At 43.5% G+C, this 12,356-nt stretch overlaps 1 protein-coding gene across 7 annotated transcripts in view; it reads right to left on the reverse strand.

Moving 5' to 3' along the window:
* LOC146829259 (muscleblind-like protein 3) overlaps window positions 1-12,356 on the reverse strand; it is a 504,035-nt gene that overhangs the window by 321,110 nt on the left and 170,569 nt on the right. The gene's annotated exons all lie outside the window — the stretch shown is intronic.

Raw genomic sequence — 12,356 nt, forward strand, 5'->3', positions numbered from 1 at the left:
TGGGAACTTTATAATAAAACAACCATGATATTATTTAACCCCTTCGATGCGCATGACGGAGCGGTTCCGTCATGCGCATCGGTTGCGCTGTGCATACGACGGAACCGCTCCGTCATGGCCCCTCATGCGCAATAGAACCTTCAGCACAGCGCGGTAATCCACGCCGCGCTGAAGGGGTTAACACTATACTTGTGGTGCGACGCCAACCCTGTCATTTTAAGAGCAAATACGTTTTTTCGCTACATTCCACCCACATTGTTCACGAACCTCTCAAAGACCAGTACCTTCGGAAAATGCATAGTAATAGCTCACTTTTCAAATGACCTCATTCATTTATGCATTCATTCATAAGAACAGGCAACAAGAGGGAGAGTTTAGAAGCCTCAAATGGAGATTAAGAGGACATGAAGAGGAAGGTTTTAAGCAATAACGAATGGCATGTGTAACTTTAGGAAGAAAAAACATTTAAGTGCTTAAAATCAATTACCACCTGTGACAGTTTAACAGAAAGAACGCACAGTCCCTATTACACCACAGCACACCTTTGACAAGGTCCACTGGGTACACCTTAAATTAGGAGCACTGGGTGCAAACAGGCATAGTGCACACTATTACTGATAATGCACTGCCCTCAGGGCAGTTGCAAACACGCACTGACCCGAAGGCAGCCCATTAGAGAAAGGCGGGTTACCTGACTGAAGCAGCTGGTCACTTCTCACAGCGCACTAGGCACCTGCCAGTGCTTTCACGGGGGACGGAGATCACCCCTGCAGGTGGGTACAGTGATAGACTGCACTGGCTGTATCCAAAGGGGGACATCTGGGGGTTTCATGGGACTCCATTTTGCCACTTCAAAAGGTCGCCCTCCAGCAGAGCACTGACTGCGCCACCTCCTTGTGGCACACAGGTAGTGCACCTCCCAACGGCCACTTTCCCTCTGAGCCCAAGACCCTAATACAGAATGGGTACAGAGGCAAAGTGTTTCCCCCATTTGCTTGGGGTACACCCCAGTACAAAGAAGGAGACACCCTTTTAGGATAGTGCAGGGGCTGTATGTATGCAAGTCCTATCTGTATTACAATAGGGGACACACAACCAACTGGGGCACCTCTTGTAATACCAAAATTCCCTTGAGGTCAAGAAAGCGGGCTTACAACCACATTGTGCCCTCGGGGCACTTTATGTACTATGGTCCCTGCTATCTTTTTAACCAGCAAGTGAAGTTTATGTGTAAGAAGACCTTCTTCTGATACCTTGTGCAAATTTCTCTATATAAAAAACCATACCAGGAGTAAGTTGGCAGCAGGAGTTCCATGAGGACATGCCAGAGTTTACTCTTGCACTTCATTTTTAATCCTGAAATAGTTTTGCCCATCAAATTTCAACAATATATTGCAATACTTCAAACCATTTTGCAATGGTATGCAGACTTAGTGACGTGTATATTATGCCGATGGACATTTTGCTGCCTGCACTGCAGCGCTTAATTAAACAGCACTGTAGTTGCAGGTGGTACAATGTCTGTCGACTGGGTGGACAAGGCTGCCGGGGTTCTGTGGTGAGTACCACTCATAAAACAAGCATTGGCATAGCCAATAGGTCGCCTTTGGGACCTTATAAGTGTTTAGCAATGCAACAGTTGCATAACTAAATACTTATAAGGTCCCAAAAGCGAGACCTATTGGCTATGCCAAGCGGCCGTGCGGCAGCGAAAGTGAAAGTAATCGCGGTAAAGCGCGGCGCGCGCGCCCGCGCACATGCACTGTAGCTCTAGGCTGGCCTGGTAGCACTTTTTGGAGCCCTCTCAATAAGTCTCGCCAGACCAGCGCATGCGCTGGGTCAGGCGAGACCTAAAAAAGGCAATCACTGCAGGCTAAACACCGGCAGTAAGAGTGTGTTGGTGTTTGCCCTGCGGTGATATGTCTGCAAATCTTTTGCAAACCACTGGGCAACTAAATGAGATACTGAATGCAGCTGAAAGGTGGGGGAGAAAATACATCTGTGCTTCCAACCACACCCCTTCATAACAAAACTGCAAGCAAAAGTGAGCAGTTATACTTGACATGGCAAGAGTCGAGAATGACGAGTGAGGCTGGATGAGATGTGGGACCTGAATTGGGATTTTCAAATATTGTGGATTGGAGCTAGGTGAAGTACAAGATTTTAGGAATGGACAAATAAGAAATGATACACAACATTGATACTACAGATTGCTTAACGTGGAATGTCAGAGGACTGAATAATTATGTATGAGGGTCTTTTTTATCACACTAGTTTCTCAACTTATTTCAGAAGGTGGGAATATGGAAAGCCCCGATACACCTTTGCACGTAACTAAATCGGAAACTAACCATGGAAGGTACAATTTTAGTCTAAACAGGACAAATATAAATCTAGTAAACATATATGCCCCTAAAAGGATAATGCCCACTTCTATGAGCAACTGCAAATTATCACCTTGCAAAACATAGATAGTCTTGTCATTTTGAAGGGGGGGCTTTAATTGAATACTGCTTTTATCAATACGCCATAAAAAGGCGATGCACGGGTCACTGCATAGAGCAGTGCTATTCAAAGTACGGCCCGGGGGGTCGCTTGCGGCCCTACTGACCTTCACATGCCTGCTGAACAGCAGCACTGCCCTGCTGTAATTTCTTGAGAGTGCACTAACATTCAGAAAGATGTTAAATAAACAGTTAAGCGTTTATTTACACATAAGGAAGTAAAAGAAAAGAAGCAAATAAGGTGTCCGGCACCTCTGACTTTAGCAACACATTTACTTTTAAGATATCTAGCATTAAATGTGTCCGAAATATAATAAAAGCTTCTTCAAATTTCCTAAAAGTGTATTTTACTAACTTGCAGAGACGTTTCACCTTAGTACATCAGATTATATCAGTGCATTGAAAAGCATTTTTTTTAAAGTGATAGTTTTTAAAAAAGCATAGAAACATTAATGCTTCCTCCCAGCCTGACAGCAGTGATAGTAGTGATCGAAGAGGCAAATCAGTAAATCACCTGGGTCATGTGGACCCCTCTGGGTGGCCTGTATTGTTACTATACATGGACAAAATTATAGGAGAAGATTTTTTAGAGCATATAACCAGAACTTGAGAATTTCAATGTGCTCGTATATGTGATAATGAAGAAAAGGGAGGCAAAGTGAAATAAAACAATTGCCTAGGATCACACAATTTGGACAAGTGGGAAAGTCGGGATTAATTCCAGGATTTCTGGTTTCAAATTGTGCAATGCTATGTCATTTAATTTCAATAATCAAGTTGCTTCCTTTTTACACTTGACTCTCCCATAGTAGCGATAGATGGGAAGCAGAGAATGATCTCCCCGAGTTGCGGTAGAGGGACAGCGATTCAGATACTGCATAAGAAAGTATGGTAAAATCTATGACTCTTCTAGAGACTAGGGGCTTACCTTATAAGGCAGTATGGAATGAAACCCTCAAAATAACTCCATGGCTCACTGACCACACCATGTACATGTTTGCTTCCTCTATGCCCACCTTTCCCTGTTCCCGCAAAGACCGTCTCCCACCCTGCTGGCATTAATGCGGCCCATGGGCACACCACAGACCATACTTTATGGCCCCTAGGAAAATGTTTGCGAGTACTTATGGCACAGAGCAATGTATGAATTCAACATCATGTAACACAACATACAGCGAGCGCGAACTGACATCATTGGAGTAAGCCGTTGACTGCGGAGCTCCTGGGGGCACAATCTCGTGACATCCTGACTTCTTATTACACCCCCATGCCATCTAAAAAACACGACTGACTGTCAAAACTCCTGGGAGCTGAAGGGCTGATGCCAGCGTGGCTGAGAAGGGATTAAAATACACTGCAATGGTGAGTGCGAGGAATCGCTACAAGATGGCGGTCACATGGTTCTGCCTCGCAACGACTGCGGGTGCAGGGTTGTGGAGGCCGAGAGAGACTGATGGGTCTCTCCTGCATATCCTGGGATCAGGCCACGGTTAATGGCAGATCTGCAGCGCAAATGGTTGCAGGCAGGTGTGCGTAGTGCCACTGAGCCGGTTGCTGCACAGAGCGAAGGGAGGTGGGTGGCGGCCCGTACGAGGGCAAAACGACGACCCGTGGTGAGAGTCCGTGGTCAGGAGCCAACGCAGTGACCCCGAGCAGACTGTTGAAGGTGTCTGTTTCCCAGGCTTGGGTCTGAATACGTACCTTGACGAGGCCTTTGGAGTTGGATTCCCCCCTTCACTGGGATGAACGCGCATGGTCCGCTGAGGGACAGCAGCTTTCCTGGGGGGAGGGTAGTGCTGGGGCCCTCGATGAGGAAGTTGAAGCAACTGGGGGAGCGGTCACACCTTGGAACACAGGGAGCAGAATTTTGCTGGGAGAACAGTATTGGGGGTAGAGGCTGCTTAGGGCCAGGGTTCTGGGCCTGGTTTACCCCCTATTGGAAGGCTCCTAGTGAACACACCTTTACGGGGTCTGGGCACCACAGATGTGTGCTGCCGGGGCCCTGGTGCCTTCCCGGGACAGGTGGTTGTGAACTGTAACACCCTCCATGGCGAGTCCCCGGGGGGCAACCCTAATCTTGAGAGTGACCGTGGGGGCTTTCCTGCTGTGCTATAAGCTGTGCAATAATGAGTCAAAATGGAAAGCTACAGAAGAACCCCAGCAATCGGCTACACCCCATAACAGTGATATGGAGGACAGAGGTTAATGCTCATTCAGAGCCACTGGTGTGACACCTAGGGCCACATTGGATTCTATCTTCTAGGTCATAAGAGACAAGAGACTGGATCTTAAAATGGACACAATAGTAGCAGATATGGGGCTATTTAGGGACGACAAGTGCAAATTGGCTGAGAGGGCTACGACCAATGAGAGTAACCTTGGGGGGCCCAGCACCTGAAAGGAAAAGTGTTTGCCCTAGAGACAAGGATCAAAGACCTGGAATATCTTGATAAGGATGCCGAAAACAGGGCCAAGAGACATATTAGTGTTATAGGAATGCCAGAGCGTATGCAGGGAGCCAATGAGGTATCTTTCCTGGAGCATAAAAATGAGATTGCACCAGTGTGCCTCTCCCCTTTTTCCGTCCACAGAGTCCCTGCAAGACCGCCCCTGTGACTAGCGCAATCCCTCTCTGTGGGGGTCAAGCTACTACACTACAGCGATAGGGACCACATACTGAGATGGGCGAGGAAGAAAGAAGAGCTACGGCTAGAAAATAGAAAAGTTATGCTCTTCCCAGACTTTAGCCAGGAGCTGCAAAGGTAACAACCATTGTTTATTAAGGCCAGGAAGCAACTCCTGGGATTCCAGTACGCAATGTTTTTTACCCGCAAGGCTCGGGCTCTACACAGATAAAGGGACTAAGGGCCAGTTGTACAAACATTAGGAATACCGATTTCCTAAGTGCGATTCTCTCCGAATCGCAATTAGGAAATTGTTATTACTAATTTATTAAACTTATTGAGTTTCATGTGATTTAGAGACAAGTTACCAAATCCTATTTGTACATTAGAAAAAGCATTTTTCTGGGCGCAAACGGATGTTTGCGACCGGAAAAATGCTTTACACATCTAGTCCTAAATTCTTTACTGGACCACAAGCAGTGCGGGAAGGGATTATGAATATACACAGTACAAAGTCCCAGATCAGAAACTGAAAGCAACTGCTATAAGGAGAACCCAATTGAAGACTAGACCTAAGCAGAAAATTATCTCGACGAAAGCAGTGACCTACCAAGATCAACTGTGAGCAGTGACTGCAGCAGCAACGTTGGAAGTTTTTGGAGCAAGCCAGAAGTCAGGCATTGCAGAGGATGACGCACAAGACACAGACTCGGACCAGATCTCGATCTCTACATTGGACTCTGGCTTTCAATTACCTCAGGTTAAACGATAAACGATTGACTACATCATTTGAGAACTGGTGGGCACCATTAAGGTAACAAGTGGTCATTGGGTAGAGCGCTCAGAGAGTGTGCCACTTTCTAGGCAAGGACACTGGACACAAGGGGGTAAGCCTTAACCATAAGTGTTACACTATAGCCGGATGGTGAGTTGTGATGCTCGGGGCCCTCCAATCAGGAAAGTCACCCAACACATACGTTAGGTGTTTGTTAATGCACTTGGGTTTGTTGTTTCTATTTGCTGTTTGGATGTGGAAAAATCCCCTTTCTTAACCGGGTAGGGGGTTGTGAATGTTTATTACAGTCCTTGAGAATGATTCGGTATTTTCCATTATTGTCATGGTATTGGGTTGGAATCAGTCGGAAGGGAACTGCAACACTGCCTGATTTTTGTTCTATTTACTTCTAGCTAGATGAGGGGGAGTCACTGAAATATAAGATCATATCCTGAAATAACAGGTGTCTGAATAATATGGCAAAACAGTACAAAGTTCATGCTCATCTTATGAGGAGAGGGTGCCCACAGTGCCTTGCTTCAAAAAACTGCCACTGAGGGGCTAGCACCACACAAAAGGTGGAGAGGACACAAGCTTTACTCGGCCTACTCCGCTTCTGTGAGAGGCGTTTTTATCTGGGTGCATCCTGGGCTCCCTTTCCAGGTATTGGAGGTGGTAACGGATAAAGCCGGGAGATATATGGGTCACCTAGGAGGGATAGACATGGCTAAAGTCAACATGTATGCCTCTAACATGGATCAAGATCGTTTCTTGGATGAATTATCAAACATTTATGCACCCTACATGCCACACTCAGTGATAATAGGGGGGGTGACTTTAATAGCGTAGCAGTCCCTGTGCTGGACAGATCTCATCCACCCTTGCAGGAAGCTCCTGTAACACGACTAGTATGGAAATTTAGGGAATGGCAAAGTCACTGGGGGATCATAGATACATGGAGCATTACCCACCCATCTGACAAGGACTATTACTTCTCATTCAGGAATGCATGATTTACATGTCTGACTGGATACATTTCTCTGCACACCTGACATCTACATGACAGTTACTGACGTTGAATATTCGGCTAGGACAATATCAGATCACATTCCTGTTTTGCTATCATTTGCATGGATCCCAATGCGCACTTGCAATGCCAACTTGGCAATTAAAATCAGAAACTCTCGAGGACTAGGTCTTTTCTTTGCCTTACCATAGGGGTGGGGGATCTGGAACTACTTTGCGGAAAATGAAAATACTGTCTCTACAACACTTTTGGAATGGGATGCCTTTAATACCATCATCAGGGGACAGTGCATAGTGGGGAAGGTGGGAGTGAGATGAAACCTAGTGCAACAAGTTGAGAAACAGAAACAGTTCTTTAGGGTCATAGACAGAGAGAGACCCGGGAACCCTACACAGCAACACTCAATGTTAGAAGCAAAAGAGAAACTTGAGAAACAGATAGACGGCTCTGCTGTTTTACTATCGGGAATATATGAGAAGACCCCTCGATGAGCATGATAACTCTGGAACTCTACTGGCCTGGTTGGCCAACCCTGTTTGAGTATCCCAGATACTCAAACTGGAGACTGACACGGGTGGTAGGGTGTACACTCAAGGGGACATTAACAACCAGTTCCACCTTTACTATTCTGCCTAATATACTGGTAACTCCAATCACCGGCTGCTGGATATTGGCGCTTTTCTAGAGGCCCTGCCTCTACCAGCCATTGATTCAGACGACTCAGAGGTACTAGGTAGTAATGTGCAGGCAATTGTGGCAATAGTTAAGAAAACACTGGAGAACTGGGCAGAATTAATCATCCAGGCACCAAGGATGGCATGCCACATGCACCTCCAAGGGTACATATAAGGAAATCACAAACTTATACAGAGCACTCTGAGGTGACGTCATCTCTCCCCTGACAGCATTTAAGGAAAAATTAGCAAAGGACATTAATACACTGATCACTGATGTGGATTGTTTGAAAATATTGGACTGGGTCCCAAAAGTTTCCAGGAATCCTCGACACGGGACCTCCAAAACACTGCAACTAGAAGTTTAAGGTACTTTGTTCAACAAGCCTAACCTGCTCCCTGTATCCGGCCCATGCACCTTTGTGGTTGGTCTGAATTTGTGATTTTGTCCTTGACTGACGCAACCACATAACCCTACTTGGTGCTTTCTGCTTTTAAGCACTGTTTATTATCGAAATCTTTAAAGCTGCACATTTCTGGTTCTACTGACTCGTTTTGGTGTCACATAATTTATTAACGTTTACTATATTTTCTAAATTGGTGTGGGGTTTTACTAGTACTGTCTTTCCAAGTTATTACTGTTTGTGTACTGCATTATACTTTACACATTGCCTCTAAATTTAACCTGACTTCTTTTGTGCCAAGCAACCAGAGGATTAAGCACAGGTTAATTTGGGGTTTGCTTGCGTTTCACCCTGACAAGAATTGTGGTTGTTCTTAGAGTAGGGTTTCAACCTCCTCAACCAGCAACCCAAATTCCTACAGCGAGTACATCCCAGTCCCCTGGTGTTGCGAGTAATACTCTTTCTTTGGTCCCTTTTGTAGAAGGGTGTGTACCTCTTCCTGGAGGAAGGAGAGGTGTTTGTTGCTGAGCATGTGTGACCACGGTGGAATATTGGGCTGTGGGGGCGGAATGTAGTTCAAGACAGTAGCTGTGTTACATGACGGCTAGCACCCATTTGTTCAAATTGATCTCCCCCTGGCGTTGGAGAAAAACTTCATTAGAGATGTCATTAGTGATGTAATTGAACATGTCATGAGTTATGTAATACTGGAGGTCATAAGCAGGGCATGTCGACGTTGCAAATTTTAATTGGACCAGTTAACTATAACTGGTGAATTTCATTGATTTTTAGATTTAAAAACATAATGTTTTAACTGACATTTGCACCTAAATGTAACGTCACTTTAACCTTTGTTTGTTTCAGTGAATTTTCAGAGATTTCTTTTAATGTAAACTAAAATATTATTACCATATTTAACTATAACTGTCACATTAACCTTCGTTTTTTACTGCATTTCTACGTTTTTTTTTTAATGTAAACTAAAGTATTATTATCATACCTAATTATGTCACTTTAACCTTTATTTTTTTCTTTGAAAGTGTGTGTGTGTGTGTGTGTGTGTGTGTGTGTGTGTGTGCGTGCGTGCGTGCGTGCGTGTGTGTGTGTGTACACCATCTTATTGTTTTAGTCAATATTCTGGATATGATACTTTGGCATCACTCAATATTGTGACAAACATCTGGGTGGTCACTACTAGTAATACTGCAAGGTGTGGTCACTGTTGTGATTGTCTCTGATGTTGTCACCACTGCAACAATTATCAAAGTCATTAATAGCTCAGGACTATTTTCACTGATTATATGCAGAACTCATTATACAAATGATTTGAGACCCTGATGTAAAACTTATCGCTACACTATAAAACTCAATACATACCTTTTAATGTAAGCCTTACAGAGTGTCCTTGGTGCACACATCAACACATCATCCCACTGCTTCCTATCATGATACGGATATCATACAATATCATTGCTTTCCATCTCACTAACCACAAAGTGTGTTTACGTCCATGGTTTTCATACTGTCCCACATGTAATAGATATCACAGACCATGTTTCAAAAAGAAATTAGGTCAGTCTCTTGAAGTTGCCATATCTCAAATAACTGGACACATGAGTGAGCCCTTTCCTTCAGTGCGTGGTTATACATAGACCTGATCTGCTTTAAGTCTGACATTGTCACAGGTACTGTTCCGATGATGGGACTTTTAACGAAGGTGCTGGCTGTAGTTAGGCAAGAGCAATATATCATGTTCGAAATGTGGACCTTAACAACGAGGTGATGGAGATTATGGACATTATCAATTCACCTAGTGCCTGGCACCAGCTACAGATGGGCAGGACACAGATATCACTGAATTATCTTTATGAAATTTCTCCTTGGGGGGACAAGGTATGCAGTTGGATGCCATAGCAGAGTCAAGACAGAGCCTGGTGTGCATGAGGGCACAGAGAGAGGTGTGGCACAGGTGCAAAAGCACAGAGCAATGGACTGTGATGTGTATATAGGGAGGTTGCTAAATGCTATTACGTGACGGTGATATGTCCTACATGATCTATGCAAGGTGACAGGAAGCCTCCAGCATCAACAGTAAACAGCATTGTGTGACTATCAGGGCACCTTAGACCACCAATGATGCCATCAAGTATCGACAGACATCTGATGATGACTGCGCTGCGGATCATGGAATAGACCTTGATCAGGTCTCTTTCCATAGTGGCTGGACATGCTCTGGCATATTAATCGATGCAGATACGTGGTTTCAGCATCAAGTCCAGATGTGGGCCCTATTGCATGTCTTCTGTAGCTGTTGCTGTATGGTGACATCCCTTCTCTTTACGCAGTAGTCACTATCACCTGTTGTGGAAGTGAAGAAACATTACTGGCTGGAATAGCATTTAGCGGTGCAGAGTTCTGAGTGTCCATAAGCACAACTCACCTAGCAGAACAAGGTATCTGTATGAGTCTACATTCATGCAAGACTACTGGCATCAGGTATTGCTGAATCATTGCACGAACAAAGGGTAGGTCTGTGTTGATTATCAACAATATATTGACACTAGTTTAAAATCTGTGATTATAGTAAATACAATGGCGTGTGAGGCTTTTTAATAGTAACGTTTTTCATGCAACTTACATTTTCCAGCTGAGGTAGCATAAGTATGATAATGCAAGTGGTTGTTAATATTTTATTCAGGAATTTGGGGGGGTTTCATTTGCTTTGCTTTACCGGGGAGGGTGGTCATGTAAAGCAATTTTTCATCACCGAACATAGCCTCCCATACGGGCACTTGCTGAATGGGTACAGCCCCCAATGTGCCCACAATGTGTTGTTTGATTTCCTGGCTATTCTTTTTGGCTTTGCTCGATAAGGCGTAAAGAAAGATAACATGCCTGATTTCAATCATTATAGACAATCAGGTATTTCTTCATTTGCTTATATACAACTATGGTTGTATATCAGAATATTGATTCCAAAAATATAATCTGACTTTAATATCATAGCCAGAATATCGAGTCCACAATATTGTGGGGGATAAGTGTATATAGATAAACATAGAGTTACTATTGTTATCTCCATATCAACATACCTAGAAGAAACATTTATCAACGTACACATATGCGGAGGTAAGAATAATAAATATATGCTTACCTGTATATATTTACCTTCACAGAAATATGGTAGCTGATATTCTGGCTACTATATTTTTTGTAGGACGGTATATAAAACACAATATTCTAGTACCATACCTACAACCATCATACTCTAGGAACAGCGTTGTGTGTTTAGATTAAGTGTCACCTGCTTGTATATGGCCTCATATGAATATGTATCATAATTTTATACCACGGACAGCTGCATATGCATAAGCTTAGCCTCTTATACCCCAGCATAGACTTGTGCCATATATCCAAGATCAAATATTATATAACCAAGTACCACCACACATGCCCAGGTTTACTCTGAAATGCTCATCTACAATTATTTTATACCCAGATCAGCATATAATATCCAGGTACAGGTTCACATGAATATGTACAGCCGCAAGAGTCAATACTCTTACAAAAATGTTCAATATTTGGTGCTAAGCTTCAAATACAAGTAATAGTCCCTGAAGTGTTTAGGAAAAAGAAGTAGGAGGTCGTGTTCAAGACATCATCAAGCAGGCCTACTGGACAGCGTGGGATTGGCTTCCTTGACTCTGTAGGCATGCAATCTTGTATTTACTTGTGCCTCTTCAATATCGTTATGACCGTTTCTACTGCTAGACATGGTGGGCCTTCCCTCTTTTAGAGATCTTCACATCATTTTTAACATAATGGAAATACTAAACTTCACACAGATGTAGTTGTCTATACATTTAAAACATGGATTTGAGCATCAAGATTTGCATTTCTTCTATTGTAAAAATATGCAAATAAACTCAAGTAGCATGAGATACTCATCAAACCAATGCCTTCATTTTGACTGAACTTTGTGTTGATTTGCCTAGAGTAGAGTGAAGAACTGTGAGAGACTTCTATAAATACATTCACTATTTCTGGCTCAGTCTATGCTATTATCACACATCTATGTGATCAGTTAACCAAGATCTGTCTAAAAACTAAACCACATTACATAATGCACTTAGGTGCTTATGCCATTAGTACTTATGGGACAAGCTTAGGAAATCGCCAATATCTGGAAGTTCATTAATGCCGACTCTAAAGTCTGTACATTCAGTTCCATGAAACAATCTACTTGGGGAAGAACCTACCATTAATAATTGCACGTATCATTCATTATTCGATGTTGATAAGATTGATTTGTGTCACAAGGCAGAAGAGAACACGCAAATAATGGAAG

Source organism: Triturus cristatus, chromosome 5_2 (genome assembly GCF_964204655.1).
Source record: "Triturus cristatus chromosome 5_2, aTriCri1.1, whole genome shotgun sequence".
NCBI lineage: Eukaryota > Metazoa > Chordata > Amphibia > Caudata > Salamandridae > Triturus > Triturus cristatus.